We start from the raw sequence: 16388 nt of genomic DNA on the forward strand, positions 1-16388 counted from the left end.
TTCCTCCTTGATTAGTTTCCACCCATTGCTTCTTGTTCTACCTTCAGGTGCCTTGGAGAATAGTTTGACTCCCTCTTCTTTGTGGCAACCCCTGAGATATTGGAAGACTCCTATCATGTCTCCCCTGGTCCTTCTTTTCATTCAACTAGACATCCCCAGTTCCTGCAACCGTTCTTCCTATGTTTTAGCCTCCAGTCCCCTAATCCTCTTTATTGCTCTTCTCTGCACTCTTTCCAGAGTCTCCACATCTTTTCTACATCGTGGCGACCAAAATTGGATGCAGTATTCCAAGTGTGGCCTTACCAAGGCATTATAAAGTGGTATTAACACTTTTAAATGTGATCTTGATTCTATCCTTCTGTCTATGCAGCCTAGAACTGTGTTGGCTTTTTGTCAGTTGCTTCACATACTAGTTTCCTAATATGATGTTGTATTGATTATTTAGTATCCCATGACTATCACTAAGGGTCGTATCTTATGATTCTTGATGAACGTATTTTATTTTTCTTTCTGTACCCTGAGAGCATATGCAAGACAAATCCCTTGTGTGTCCAATATAGTATTCTTTTCTATTCTATCCTATCCTATCCTATTCTGTTCTATTCCCTATTCTCTTCTCTATTCTATTTTATTCTCTTCTCCTCTCTTTCCTCTTTTCTGCTCTCCTAGTCTATTCTATTCCTATGTTCTGTTTCTACTCCTATTCTATTCTAATTCTATTCTTTCTCTATTCTATTCTCTATTCTCTCCTCTCTATTCTATTTTCTCTTCTCTATCCTCTCCTATTCTATTCCTATGTTCTATTCTGTTGTGTTTTATTCTAATTCTCTTCTCTCTTCTCTTCTCTGTTCTATTTTATTCTCCTCTCTTCTCTTCTCTATCCTCTCCTATTCTATTCCTATGTTCTGTTCTATTCTAATTCTCTTCTCTATTCTCTATTCTATTCTATTTTATTCTCTATTCTCTCCTCTCCTCTCTATTCTATTCTCTCTTCTCTATCCTCTCCTTTCTATTCCTATTTTCTATTCTGTTGTGTTCTATTCTAATTCTCTTCTCTATTCTCCTTTCTATTCTATTTTATTATCCTCTCTTCTCTATCCTCTATTCTATTCTATTCCTATTTTCTATTCTGTTCTGTTCTATTCTAATTCTCTTCTCTCTTCTCTATTCTATTCTATTTTATTCTCTATTCTCTCCTCTCCTCTCTATTCTATTCTCTCTTCTCTATCCTCTCCTTTCTATTCCTATTTTCTATTCTGTTCTGTTCTATTCTAATTCTCTTCTCTATTCTCTATTCTATTCTATTTTATTCTCTATTCTCTCCTCTCCTCTCTATTCTATTCTCTCTTCTCTATCCTCTCCTTTCTATTCCTATGTTCTGTTCTATTCTAATTCTCTTCTCTATTCTCTATTCTATTCTATTTTATTCTCTATTCTCTCCTCTCCTCTCTATTCTATTCTCTCTTCTCTATCCTCTCCTTTCTATTCCTATTTTCTATTCTGTTCTGTTCTATTCTAATTCTCTTCTCTATTCTCTATTCTATTCTATTTTATTCTCTATTCTCTCCTCTCCTCTCTATTCTATTCTCTCTTCTCTATCCTCTCCTTTCTATTCCTATTTTCTATTCTGTTGTGTTCTATTCTAATTCTCTTCTCTATCTTCTCCTATTCTATTCTATTCCTATGTTCTATTCTGTTCTATTCTAATTCTCTTCTCTATGCTCTTCTCTGTTCTATTTTATTCTCCTCTCTTCTCTTCTCTATCCTCTCCTATTCTATTCTATTCCTATGTTCTATTCTGTTGTGTTCTATTCTAATTCTCCTCTCTATTCTCCTTTCTATTCTATTTTATTCTCCTCTCTTCTCTATCCTCTATTCTATTCTATTCCTATTTTCTATTCTGTTCTGTTCTATTCTAATTCTCTTCTCTCTTCTCTATTCTATTTTATTCTGCTCTCTTCTCTATCCTCTCCTATTCTATTCTATTCCTATGTTCTGTTCTGTTCTGTTCTATTCTAATTCTCTTCTCTATTCTCTTCTCCATTCTGTTTTATTCTCCTTTCTTCTCTTCTCTATCCTCTCCTATTCTATTCTATTCTTATGTTCTATTCTGTTCTATTCTAATTCTCTTCTCTATTCTCCTTTCTATTCTATTTTATTCTCCTCTCTTCTCTTCTCTATCCTCTATTCTATTCTATTCCTATGTTCTATTCTGTTCTATTCTAATTCTCTTCTCTATTCTCTTCTCTGTTCTGTTTTATTCTCCTCTCTTCTCTATCCTCTCCTATTCTATTCTATTCCTATGTTCTATTCTGTTCTATTCTAATTCTCTTCTCTCTTCTCTCTTCTCTATTCTGTTTTATTCTCCTCTCTTCTCTATTCTATTTTATTCTCCTTTCTTCTCTTCTCTATCCTCTCCTATTCTATTCTGTTCCCATGTTCTATTCTGTTCTGTTCTATTCTAATTCTCCTCTCTATTCTCCTTTCTATTCTATTTTATTCTCCTCTCTTCTCTATCCTCTATTCTATTCTATTCCTATTTTCTATTCTGTTCTGTTCTATTCTAATTCTCTTCTCTCTTCTCTATTCTATTTTATTCTGCTCTCTTCTCTATCCTCTCCTATTCTATTCTATTCCTATGTTCTGTTCTGTTCTGTTCTATTCTAATTCTCTTCTCTATTCTCTTCTCCATTCTGTTTTATTCTCCTTTCTTCTCTTCTCTATCCTCTCCTATTCTATTCTATTCTTATGTTCTATTCTGTTCTATTCTAATTCTCTTCTCTATTCTCCTTTCTATTCTATTTTATTCTCCTCTCTTCTCTTCTCTATCCTCTATTCTATTCTATTCCTATGTTCTATTCTGTTCTATTCTAATTCTCTTCTCTATTCTCTTCTCTGTTCTGTTTTATTCTCCTCTCTTCTCTATCCTCTCCTATTCTATTCTATTCCTATGTTCTATTCTGTTCTATTCTAATTCTCTTCTCTCTTCTCTCTTCTCTATTCTGTTTTATTCTCCTCTCTTCTCTATTCTATTTTATTCTCCTTTCTTCTCTTCTCTATCCTCTCCTATTCTATTCTATTCCCATGTTCTATTCTGTTCTGTTCTAATTCTCTTCTCTATTCTCTCTTCTCTATTCTATTTTATTCTCCTCTCTTCTCTTCTCCATCCTCTATTCTATTCTATTCCTATGTTCTATTCTGTTCTGTTCTATTCTAATTCTCTTCTCTCTTCTCTCTTCTGTTTTATTCTCCTCTCTTCTCTATTCTATTTTATTCTCCTTTCTTCTCTTCTCTATCCTCTCCTATTCTATTCTATTCCCATGTTCTATTCTGTTCTGTTCTATTCTAATTCTCTTCTCTATTCTCCTTTCTATTCTATTTTATTCTCCTCTCTTCTCTTCTCTATCCTCTATTCTATTCTATTCCTATGTTCTATTCTGTTCTATTCTAATTCTCTTCTCTATTCTCTTCTCTGTTCTGTTTTATTCTCCTCTCTTCTCTTCTCTATCCTCTCCTATTCTATTCCTATGTTCTATTCTGTTCTATTCTAATTCTCTTCTCTCTTCTCTCTTCTGTTTTATTCTCCTCTCTTCTCTATTCTATTTTATTCTCCTTTCTTCTCTTCTCTATCCTCTCCTATTCTATTCTATTCCCATGTTCTATTCTATTCTGTTCTATTCTAATTCTCTTCTCTATTCTCTTCTCTGTTCTGTTTTATTCTCCTCTCTTCTCTTCTCTATCCTCTCCTATTCTATTCTATTCCTATGTTCTATTCTGTTCTATTCTAATTCTCTTCTCTCTTCTCTATTCTGTTTTATTCTCCTCTCTTCTCTATTCTATTTTATTCTCCTTTCTTCTCTTCTCTATCCTCTCCTATTCTATTCTGTTCCCATGTTCTATTCTGTTCTGTTCTATTCTAATTCTCTTCTCTATTCTCCTTTCTATTCTATTTTATTCTCCTCTCTTCTCTTCTCCATCCTCTATTCTATTCTATTCTATTCCTATTTTCTATTCTGTTCTGTTCTATTCTAATTCTCTTCTCTCTTCTCTATTCTGTTTTATTCTCCTTTCGTCTCTATCCTCTCCTATTCTATTCTATTCCTATGTTCTATTCTGTTTTGTTCTATTGTAATTCTTTTCTCTCTTCTCTCTTCTGTTTTATTCTCCTCTCATCTCTATCCTCTCCTATTCTATTCCTATGTTCTGTTCTGTTCTGTTCTATTCTACAAAGCTTCTTGGATGAGAAGCGAAACCACTTCAAAAGAAAAAAACCAGAATAGTCCTGTTGCCCGTTGGGAAAAGCCCCTTCCGGAACCTAAAAAGCCAATCCCCCCCCCCCGGCTTTGCAAAGCTGAATTTCTGCTCAACCGTTCGTTTCGTTCGTCCGTTTCGTTCGTTTCGAAACGAAACGAACGAAACGAACGAAAGCTGAATTTCTGCTCAACCGATGTCAACCAGGCGCCCGGATTCCCAGGGGTCTAATTCCAGGTGGTTTGCAAGAGCCGGTCAGCCCATTGTGGCTAAAATAAGACGTCCACAAGAGCCAGGCAACCCATTGTGGCTAAAATAAGACGTCTTTGTGTAGAGAGACCCGTTGCTATATAAGGACCGGAGTCGGCAGGCAAGGTCAGCCCGTTCTCCTTCTGCATTTTTGCCTTTTGTTTCGGGACGGGAGCACAAGTACGTCAAGGCCGGATCGGATGACAGGGGCCAGGCGGATGGCTGGGGTTTTTTGACTGGGGGGGGGGGGGTTGCAGAGTGGGGGGGAAGAAGCTGACATTTGGGGTGGGAAATGCCACCGGGGGACGAGGGCCGTGTCATAACGGGCAAGGAAGGGAGAGGCTCCAAAGGACGGGATGAAAAATCACAAACAGGAGGAGGAGCGTGGGAAGATGCAGGGATACAGCTGGTCCTCGGTTTATGACCACAAGCGAACCCAGAATTTGGAGAAATTTTGTTCCGGGAGTTTTTGGCCCCATTTTAGGGACTTTCCCGTGCTTTCACAGCGGATTGTTGAATTCGGAACACGATTCATCTATTATATGTTTCTCTTTTTCATTAAAGGTAAAAGTTCCCTTTGCATATAGGTGCTGGTCGTTTCCGACTCTAGGGGGCGGTGCTCATCTCCCTTTCAAAGCCGAAGAGCCAGCGCTGTCCGAAGACGTCTCCGTGGTCATGTGGCCGGCATGACTCGATGCCTTCGAAGGCGCACGGAACGCTGTTCCCTTCCCACCAAAGGTGGTGCCTATTTTTCTACTTGCATTTTTTACGTGCTTTCGAATTGCTCGGTTGGCAGAAGCTGGGACAAGTCACGGGAGTTCACTCCTCTCCTTGATTAGTTTCCACCCATATCAATATCCATGTCCTAGATTTTAAAAAAGGGATGCGGTGGCTCAGTGGCTAAGACGCTGAGCTTGTCAATCAGAAAGGTCGGCAGTTTGGTGGTTCGAATCCCTAGCGCCGCGTAACGGAGTGAGCTCCCATGACTTGTCCCAGCTTCCGCCAACCTAGAAGTTCAAAAGCAGGTAAAAAATGCAAGTAGAAAAATAGGCACCACCTTTGGTGGGAAGGGAGCAGTGTCCCGTGCGCCTTCGGCGTTGAGTTATGCCAGCCACATGACCACGGAGACATCTTCGGACAGCGCTGGCTCTTCGGCTTTGAAACGGAGATGAGCATCGCCCTCTAGAGTCGGGAACGAGTAGCACATAAATAAAAGAAATAGAAATAATGAACGCCATTGTTAAGTGAAGAGAGGGAAAAAAATCCTTTTTCAAAGAACTGGGGAACCAACAAGGCAAAAAATATCCTATGATAGTTTAACAGATTTAGGGTGCAAAACTGCAGGTATGCTCCAGGGGGCAGTGGGGAAGAAACAGAAATCGATCTGTTGCCCTCTATTGCAGCCCTGATTTGCTCTCTTTAAAATTTGAGATCTTTCAGAGACTGAGGTGTGTGTGTGTGTGTGTGTGTGTGTGTGTGTGTGTGTTTGCAGTATCCTCAGCATCATGTCATCAAAATTCCGGTGTTGGCAACTGGTTCATACTTATGACCGTTGCAGAGTCCATGTGACCCCCCCCTTTTTGCGACCTTCTGACATGCCCAGTCAATGGAGGAAGTCAGATTCACTTAAGAACCGCGTTACTAACTTAAGCAACCTCAGTGATTCACTTAACAACTGCAGCAAGAAAGGTCGTAAAAGGGGCAAAATTTGCTTAACAAATGTCTCACTTAACAACCTAAAGGTTGGGCTCAGTTGTGGTTTGAAATCGAGGACTACCTGTGTATTGGAAAGGCAAGGGGTTCCACCACAAAACCGCGTTCGACTAAAGGGCGCTCGACGAAACCGCGTAGCTGACGTCATCACAGCGCGACAACAGCGCGGAGAAAAAAGCACGCTGTAAACGCTAAACCTAAAATTAACCCTAACCCTAACCCTAACCTAAACCTAACCCCCCTAAACCTAATCCTAAACCTAACCCTTAACCTAACCCTAAACCTAACCCTTAACCTAACCCTAAACCTAACCCTTAACCTAACCCTAAACCTAACCCTTAACCTAACCCTAAACCTAACCCTTAACCTAATGCTAAACCTAATCCTAACCCTTAACCTAACCCTAAACCTTAACCTAACCCTAAACCTAAACCTAACCCTTAACCTAACCCTAAACCTAACCCTAAAGCTAACCCTAAACCTAACTCTTACCTTAACTTGAATCGGCTTGCTTTAAAAGTGCTATTTAAAGCGCCCTTCTTTCTCCGCGCTTGCTGTTGTCGCCCTGTTGATGACGTCAGTGACGCGGTTTCGTCGAGCGCCCTTTAGTCGAACGCGGTTTTGTCATGCCACGAAGGCAAGGATGTTGTTTCAGTGGTTGGGGGAATTCCTGCAGCAACATAAGGAGACAGGTGGTTGTGTGAACTGCAAGGTCAGTCGAAGTGGGGGTGGGGGGGAGAATCATTATTTTAAAAATGGGATTGCGTCTTTCCTATTGTAGCTACTCGCTCCTGCTAATTTGACTGACATGCTCCCCCCTCACTCACTCCAGGCTGTGCTAGATTTCAGGAATTGCCCACTGCTCACATTCCTAGAGCCACAGAATCAGAAGGGACCTTAGAGGTCCTCTAGTCCAACCCTCTTCCCAAGGCAGGAAGTGCCCACTCTTCACATTCCTAGAACCATAAAGTTGGAGCAGGAAGTGCCCACTGCTCACATTCCTAGAACCATATGGTGGAATCAGGAGGGGACATTAGAAGTCCTATAATCAGTGGTGGGTTTCAAAAACTTTTAGAACCTCTTCTGTAGGTGTGGCCTGCTTTGTGGGAGTGGCTTGCTGGCCATGTGACTGGGTGGGAGTGGCCAACTTGTAAAATGTGTTGAAACTCACTTAACAACACTCTTGCTTAGCAACCAAAATGTTGGCTCAGAAACTCTGGCATTTGAAGCACGCAAATCTTAAAGCTGTCAAGTTACAAGACCCTTGCACCCCGAATCCTTCAGGGGAAAAAAACAACCCCAGGGGTGTTCAAACTTGACAGCTTTAAGACTTGTGGACTTCAACTCCCAGAATTCCTCCTCCAGTCAGGTTGGCTCAGGAACTCTGGCATTGAAGTGTGCAAGTCTTAAAGCTGTCAAGTTACAAGACCCTCACACCCCTAACCCTTTAGGGGAAAAAAAACCCAGGGGTGTTCAAACTTGACAGCTTTAAGACTTGTGGACTTCAACTCCCAGAATTCCTCCTCTCGCTCTTCCTCTTGATGATGTGGGGACGGGCGGGGGGAGGGAGCTGGAACCTGTTCTAAACAACACTGGAGATTTGTGGAACCTCTTCTATAGAAGAGGTTAGAACTGCACCCTGCCTATAATCCAATTCTCTGCTCAAGGCAGGAAGTGCCCACTGCTCATATTCCTAGGAACATGGAGTTGAGAGGGACCCTAGAGGTCTTGTAGCCCAACCTTCTTCCCAAGGCAGGAAGTGCCCACTGCTCACATTCCTAGAACCATAGAGTTGGAAGAGATCTTAGAGCCTTGGAGGTCCAACCTTCTTCCCAAGGCAGGAAGTGTCCATTGGTTATGTTCCTAGAACCATAGAGTTGGTTATGTTCCTAGAACCATAGAGTTGGAAGGGATCTTAGAGGCCTTGGAGGTCCCGCCTTCTTTTCAAGGCAGGAAGTGCCCACTGCCACATTCCTAGAACCATAGAGTTGGAAGGGATCATAGAGACCTTAGAGGTCCAAACCTTCTTGTCAAGGCAGGAAATGCCCATTGGTCACATCCCTAAAACCATAAAAGGGCCTTAGAGGTCCTCTAGTCCAACCTTCTTCCCAAGTGCCAACTGTCATATTGCTAGAACCATAGAGTTGGAAGGGACTTAAGAGGTCCAACCCTTTGACCAAGGCAGGAAGTGCCAACTACTCACATTCTTACCACAGAGTTGGGGAGGGACCTTAGCGGTCCAATCCTCTTCCCAAAGCAGGAAGTGCTCCTTGTCACATTCCTAGAACCATCGAGTTGGGAGGAACCTTAGAGGTCTCAGTGTTTTTCAACCTTTTTTGTGCAAAGGCACACTTTTTTCATGAAAAAAATCACGAGGCACACCACCATTAGAAAATGTTAAAAAAATTTAACTCTGTGCCTATATTGACTATATATAAAGTGTTTTTCCCACGGCACACCTTACACTATGTCACGGCACACTAGTGTGCCGCGGCACAGTGGTTGAAAAACACTGCTCTAGTCCAACCCTCTTCTCAATAATCCTCCGAGCGTTGCAGATAATCCAAACTTGGTTCAAAATCTTCGATGACCCAGCCCCATGGTTGCTGAGGGAAAGCTCTTCTCTGATTTCCTAGCTCTCTGAGCCAGGAAAATCCTCCTTATTTTGAGTTTGGTTCCCTATAACCCTCCTGCTTACACTATAATGGTTGGTTCAGTCCTTTTATTCCTCACCTGATTGCACCTCCATCCATCAGCATCCTTCTCTCCCCCCCAAATCAGCGTTTCTTAGCCCCTTGAAGATGGTCGGACTTCAACTCCCAGAATTCCCCAGCCAGGTGACAGGTTGAGAAACGTCCTGATTTCCAATAAATCCAGCTGGGCTGGTCACTGGCACAGATTCTATTAAAAAGAAGAATCGGAGAAGTTAAGAGCAATGTAGAGATGTTATTAACCCTTTTTTATTTCTTTTTTTCTCAATATATTTTAGACTGTGTTTGTTAAAAATCTATACCGTGTACGGGCTCTGGGAAGTCGGGGGGGGAGGGAGGTGGGGTGTTGGGGGGGAGGGTGGGGGGAGGGAGGGATATATACTAGGTTAGGGTTAGGGTTAGGGTTAGGGTTAGGGTTAGGGCTAGGGGTTAGGGTTAGGGTTAGGGTTAGGGGTTAGGGTTAGGGTTAGGGTTAGGGTTACGATGTGTTAGATTTCAATGTAATGCAACCTCACATGTATACTATTTTTCTTTCATTTCTCTGTAAAAAATAGGATAAGCTAAATACATTGACAGATAGTGGAAATACACCAAGGGGAGGAGGAGTGGGATAGAAGAGAGAGGGGTAGAGAAGGCGGGAGAGAGGATGGGAGGGAGGGTGAGGAGGAAGGGAGGGAGTGGATCGGGAGAGAGGAGTGGTAGAGGGGGAGGGGAAGTAGGGTAGAGGGGGATGATGGAGGGAAGATAGAAAGTTGGAGGAGGGTGGAAGAAAGAGGTGTGATGTCAGCCTCTGCTTTGCTGTTGCTTCGGCTGCCATGAAACGGGGAGGGAGGGCATGGTATTTGGGAGGGGTTACTCATTGTGCTGGAGGAAGGTTCTGGAGTTCACCGGTTGATCGGACTACGCATGCGTGTGAGTTTCCCGCCAGGACTAACGGCACCGACATTCCATCTTCGTGATGCCTTTTGAAGTTATCTCGCACCTGACACTTGGGAGAATTATGATTGGACTATAACTGTGATGCCAAGGGGTGGGGAATGGGCTATTCTATATATCCATCGCTTTCGCGCCTAAATATTCAGATTTCGCTTTGCTATGCCTTTAATCATTTTTAATTAGTAAAAGTACACTTGATTTCCACACATGGAGTCTCGTGGTCTTTCTTTCCTAATTATTTAATGGAGAGGTGCTGACATGTACGGAGAGTGGAAGAGGTATATTGGGTTTCTATTTTGGGGGGTTATTCTTGACAAGAGGAATTGCTGCGATTATTGTTTAATGTTGTAAGGCTCCGGCTATGCATATATGTGAGTGTATGAAAATGAAAAAATGGAAAATAAAAACCTTTTCAACAACAACAACAAAAAGAAGAAAAATCGGAAGGGGAGGAAAAAATGAGAGAAAGAAAAAGGGAAAGAAAGAACGAGTGAGGGATCTTGGAGTCTTAGTGGATAACCAGCTAAATAAGAGCCAGCCGTGTACAGCAGCCGCCAAAAAAGCCAATGCAAATCCTAAATTGCATTAACAGAGGGATACAATCAAGATCAAGGGAGGTACTAATACCACTCTATATACTGTATAAAGCCTTAGTAAGGCCACACCTGGAATCCTGCGTCCAGTTTTGATCGTCACACTATAAAAAAAGATGTTGAGACTCTAGAAAAAGTGCAGAGAAGAGCAACCAAGATGATTAGGGGACTGGAGGCTCAAACATACGATGAATGTTTGCAGGATCTGGGCATGGCTAGTCTAGGGAAGAGAAGGACCAGGGGAGACAGGAGAGCAGTCTTCCGATATTTGAGGGGCTGCCCCAGAGAGGAGGGTGGGTCAAGCTATTCCTCAAAGCACCCAAAGGCCAGACGAGGAAGAAGGTTCCACCACAAAGGCGCGCGCAACAAAACCGCGCCTGACTAAACCGCGGTGTCTAAAGCGCGGTGACAAAACCGCGCAATGAATGAGCGACTAATTAGCCCTAAAGCGCGCCGACAAAAGCGCGCCGACAGAAGTGCGCTGTAACGTAAACCTAACCCTAACCCTAACCCTAACCCTAACCCTAAACCTAACCCTAACCCTAACCCTAAACCTAACCCTAAACCTAACCCTAACCCTAACCCTAACCTAACCCTAACCCTAAACCTAACCCTAAACCTAACCCTAACCCTAACCTAACCCTAACCCTAACCCTAACCCTAACCCTAACCCTAACCCTAACCCTAACCTAACCCTAACCCTAACCTAACCCTAACCTAACCCTAAACCTAACCCTAACCCTAACCCTAACCTAACCCTAAACCTAACCCTAAACCTAACCCTAAACCTAAACCTAACCCTAAACCTAACCCTAAACCTAACCCTAACCCTAAACCTAACCCTAAACCTAACCCTAAACCTAACCCTAAACCTAACCCTAACCCTAACCCTAACCCTAAACCTAACCCTAACCCTAACCCTAACCCTAAACCTAACCCTAAACCTAACCATAACCCTAAACCTAACCCTAACCCTAACCCTAACCCTAAACCTAACCCTAACCCTAAACCTAACCCTAACCCTAAACCTAACCCTAAACCTAAACCTAAACCTAACCCTAAACCTAACCCTAAACCTAACCCTAACCCTAACCCTAACCCTAAACCTAACCCTAACCCTAAACCTAACCCTAACCCTAACCCTAACCCTAACCCTAACCCTAACCCTAACCCTAACCCTAAACCTAACCCTAACCCTAAACCTAACCCTAAACCTAAACCTAACCCTAAACCTAACCCTAAACCTAACCCTAAACCTAACCCTAAACCTAACCCTAACCCTAACCCTAACCCTAACCTAACCCTAAACCTAACCCTAAACCTAACCCTAACCCTAAACCTAAACCTAACTGTAAATCTTACCTTAAATGAAATCGCGCTGTTGTCGGCGCGCTGTTGTCGGCGCGCTTTTGAAATCACGGTTTTAGCGCCACGGTGTTGTCGGCGCGCTTATGACATTCGCGCTTTTGACAGGTCACGGAGGAAGAATGGATGGAAACTGACCAAGGAGAGATTCAACCTGGAAATAAGGAGGGATTTCCTGACCGTGAGAACAATCCACCCATGGAAGAGAAGTTGCCTTCGGAAGTTGTGGGAGCTTCGTCATTGGAGGCTTTCAAGAAGAGACTGGATTGCCATCTGTCAGAAACCGGGTAGCGTCTCCTGAGGAGGGGGGGGGGTTGGACTAGATGACCTCCAAGGTCCCTCCCGACTCTGTTCATCTATTCATCTCCCACGAAGAATATTTTAAAAAGGTCCCCGCTTCAAGGAGAAGGAATGTGCTGGCCAGCCGCCGTGGGTTTTTTTTGTTATAACAATAGGCAGGTGACAAAGGAATCCCCGAATTAGAAAGAGGAAACTTTCAGATAAGACAAAGGGATGCCAGGCGCTTTCTGGCAGCCTGCCCTGGTGTGCCCCGGCTATTGTTGTTGAGTCCAAGTAGCTGGGCTTGGCATTGTTGATAAATAGCCGAGTTTGGAATCAACCCTCCTGATTTATAGTTAACGGGTTTTCCTGGAGGGAGATGGGACATTTCTCAGCAAACACAATGCCCCCAGGGGCGCTGAGCATTCGGAACGGATGTCCCAAAGGCCCCATCTGCACCAGAAACAGCGCAAAATATTATCCCTTGGCCCTTGACGTAGGATGGTAAACAGAGATCGGGAAAGCCATTGGAAGAGAAGTAAAGGAATGACAGGAATGGGAAGGGACCTTGGAGGTCTTCTAGTCCAACCCCCTGCTCAAGCAGGAGATCCTATGTCGTTTCAGGCCAATGGCCGTCCAATCTCTTCTTTTCAAAATTGTGAAGTGGTGTGGATGGGATGGACTGGACTGGACTGGACTGGACTGGACTGGACTGGACTGGACTGGACTGGACTAGACTAGACTAGACTAGGAGGGAAAGGAAAGGAAATATGGAATGGAACAGAATAGAATAGAATAGAAAATGTGGAATGGAATAGAATAGAAAAAAATGGAATAGGATAGGATAGAAAATGTGGAATGGAAATAGAATAGGAAAAAATGGAATGGAATTGAATAGAATAGGAATAGAATAGAAAACATGGAATGGAATTAATAGAAAAAATGGAATGGAATAGAATAGAAAATATGGAATGGAATAGAATGGAATAGAATAGAATAGAAAATATGGAATGGAATAGAATAGAATAGAAAGAATGGAATGGAAAAAATGGAATGGAATTAAATGGAATGGAATAGAAAATATGGACTGGAATAGAATAGAAAGAATGGAATGGAATAGAATAGAATAGAAAGAATGGAATGGAAAAAATGGAATGGAATGGAATGAAATGGAATGGAATAGAATAGAAAATATGGAATAGAATGGAATAGAAAGAATGGAATGGAATGGAAAAATGGAATGGAATAGAAGAGAAAATACGGAATGGAATAGAATAGAAAGAATGGAATGGAAAAAATGGAATGGAATGAAATGGAATGGAATAGAAAATATGGAATGGAATAGAATAGAATAGAAAGAATGGAATGGAATGGAAAAAATGGAATGGAATAGAATAGAAAATATGGAATGGAATGAAATAGAATAGAAAATATGGAATGGAATAGAAAAAATGGAATGGAATGAAATGAAATGGAATCCAATGGAATGGAACAGAATAGAAAAGATAATATGGAATGGAATAGAACGCGTGTGCGTAGAACAATTAACATTGACAGTGCAAGCACATGCAGCACACACATGGTACACACAGGTTGCGAACCGGCAGTAACCCTGGCAGCAGCCCACCCCTGGTTGTAAGTCGAGGACTCCCTGTAGTGGGTTATGACCAGAGGCAATATTCAGCCGGTTAGGACCGGTTCACCCGAACTGGTAGTGGAAATCGCGGGAGGGGCCTGCCCTCCTCCCACCCCAGCTCTATGCCCTCCCATTTAGACACGTTTTCAAGCCGAAGCGCGTGCACGGAAGGGGCGTGTGCAAGTGAAGTGTGCGTGCGCGCTCACATTTGGGAACCGGTAGTGAATACCCCCCCCCCCCCCGGTTATGAAACGCTGAGTCAGCCCGAAATGAGCTGCAGGGGGATTGCCAGGAACAACAACAATAGAGTAAAATTCTTGCTTGCAAAGGGAATGTTTGGAACAATAGAGCGGCAGATTCCTAGGGATGGTGGGAGCCGAGAAGGTGAAGCACTCTAGGAATCCCATTGTCTCTCTACCGCTACTCGTCTGCCTTCTGGGAGGGGTGACCTCATTCACCTAGTGTCCCAAAGAAGACAATGGCCAGATTCTGGAGAATCCACCCTCCTAACCACTTACCCCCCACCCCAAGGAATCCCTTGCCCAATATATTTTCAGCTGGACTCCCGGCGTTACCTGCTTCTTACTTTTTTTATTTTTGGGCTTCAAGGGTCGGCTCAGAACAGAACAGAATTAACAGGGTTGGAAGGGACCCCGGAGGTCATCTAGTCCAACCCCGCACCCAAAGCAGGAGACCCTACACCGTTCCTGACAAGATGGCAGCCCAGTAAATCTTGCCTTTTTTATATAACTTTCAAATAAGGGGAAAAAAGAAAAAAGAAAAAGAGAACCAGGTCATCCTCTGAAGAGGAGAATATGTAAACACAACAACGGTTAGAGTGGATGGAGGGAGGAGTAGAAGGAAAGAGAGGAAAGAGAGGAGAAAGGAGAGGAATAGGAGAAAGGGAAAGGCAGAGGAAGAATGGGAGGGAATGTAAGAGTAGGAAAGAGGGGAGGAATGGGAAGAAGAGGGGAAGGGGAAAGGGGAGGAAGGGGAAGGAGAGAAGGGAAAGGAGAGGAGGAAGGAAGGAAGGAGAGAAGAAAGAGAAGAAAGGGGGGTAGGAAGGAGGGAGGGAAGGAGGGAGGGAAGGAAGGAGGGAAGAAAGGAGAGAAGGAGAGAAGAAAGGAGGGAAGGAAGGAGGGAATGTAGGAGAGAAGGAAGGGGGGAAGGAAGGAGGAAAGGAAGGGGGAAAGGAAGGAGAGAAGGAGAAAAGAAAGGAGGGAAGGAAGGAGGGAAGGAGAGAAGGAGGGAGGGAAGGAAGGGGAGTAGGAGAGAAGAAACGAGGGAAGGAAAGAAGGAGGGAGGGAAGAAGAAGTAGGACCGTTGTAAGATGAGATGGATCTATGGGATGATAAAAAAGCAATCTTCAAGTATATTGTCAACAGTAGGAAAAAAATTGTTATAAATACATATTATTGATAACAGTTATGAGATCATATAATTGTGAATGTATATATGAAATTGATAAAATAAAATTAAAAAAAAAAAAAAAAAGATGGCAGTCCAGTCTCTTCTGGAAAGCCTCCAGGGACGAAGCTCCCACAACTTCCGAAGGCAACTTCTGTTCCATGGGTGGATTGTTCTCCCTGTCAGGAAATGTCTCCTTATTTCCAGGTTGAATCTCTCCTTGTTTGGATGCTTTCTTTTAATTAAGGCAATCTTTCTCCAACGTGGCCCCTTTAAGACCTGTGGACCTCAACTCCCAGAATCCCCCGGTTGTCAAGCACCTGGATGGAAATCACATCACCATAGAGATGTTGCAACCGTCACTAAGGGTGACAAATGGCCATACAAGTCATGTTTTCCAGTGCCGGTGTAACTTCGATCGGTCACTAAACTAACTATTGTAAGTGCAGGAAGATCCTAGATGGGGGACATAGCTGAGTGGCGATTATTGTGGTTCCACCACAAAACCGCGGAGTACCAAATCGCGCTCGACGAAAGCGGGCATTTGACGTCATCACAGCGCGACGAAAACATCGCGCTGTGATCGAAAAATGTAAAAATAAAGCGAAAACCTTACCCTAACCCCCCCAAACCTAACCCTAAACCTAACCCTAAACCTAACCCTTAACGTAACCCTAAATCTAACCCTAAACCTAACCGTTAACGTAACGCTAAACCTATCGCTAACCCTTAACCTAACGCTAAACGTAACGCTAACGCTCTAACCCTAACCCTAACCCTAACCCTAAACCTTAACCTTAACCTTAACCTAACCCTAAACCTAACCCTTACCTTTATGTGAATCTGCTTGCTTTAATTTTAATTTTATTTCAATTTTTAATTTTTTTCGTCGCGCTGTGATGATGTCAAATGCGCGCTTTCGTCGATCGATTTTGTCCTCCGCGGTTTTGACAGGTCACAATTATTATTATTATTATGAAAAAAAAAAGCTTCTTTGTGGTTCTTCCTGCTGAAGGATGAAAAACGGCATCTTTTTCTGACTTTCAAACACAATTTCTCACCTGTAACGTTCCCGTGGTTCGTCCATGAGGCCAATGTGGAGAAAAGACAGGACACGATCTTTCTCGGGATGGAGCGACCAAGATTGGGGGTCTGGAAGCCCCTTTTATTGAGATAGGACAAAGGCAGGAGGAGCAATCAGCAATCAGCATGTGATTAAAGACAGCCTGTAAAACTACAATTGCTAAT

This window comes from Thamnophis elegans, chromosome Z, assembly GCF_009769535.1.
Source record: "Thamnophis elegans isolate rThaEle1 chromosome Z, rThaEle1.pri, whole genome shotgun sequence".
In the NCBI taxonomy this organism is placed as follows: Eukaryota; Metazoa; Chordata; class Lepidosauria; order Squamata; family Colubridae; genus Thamnophis; species Thamnophis elegans.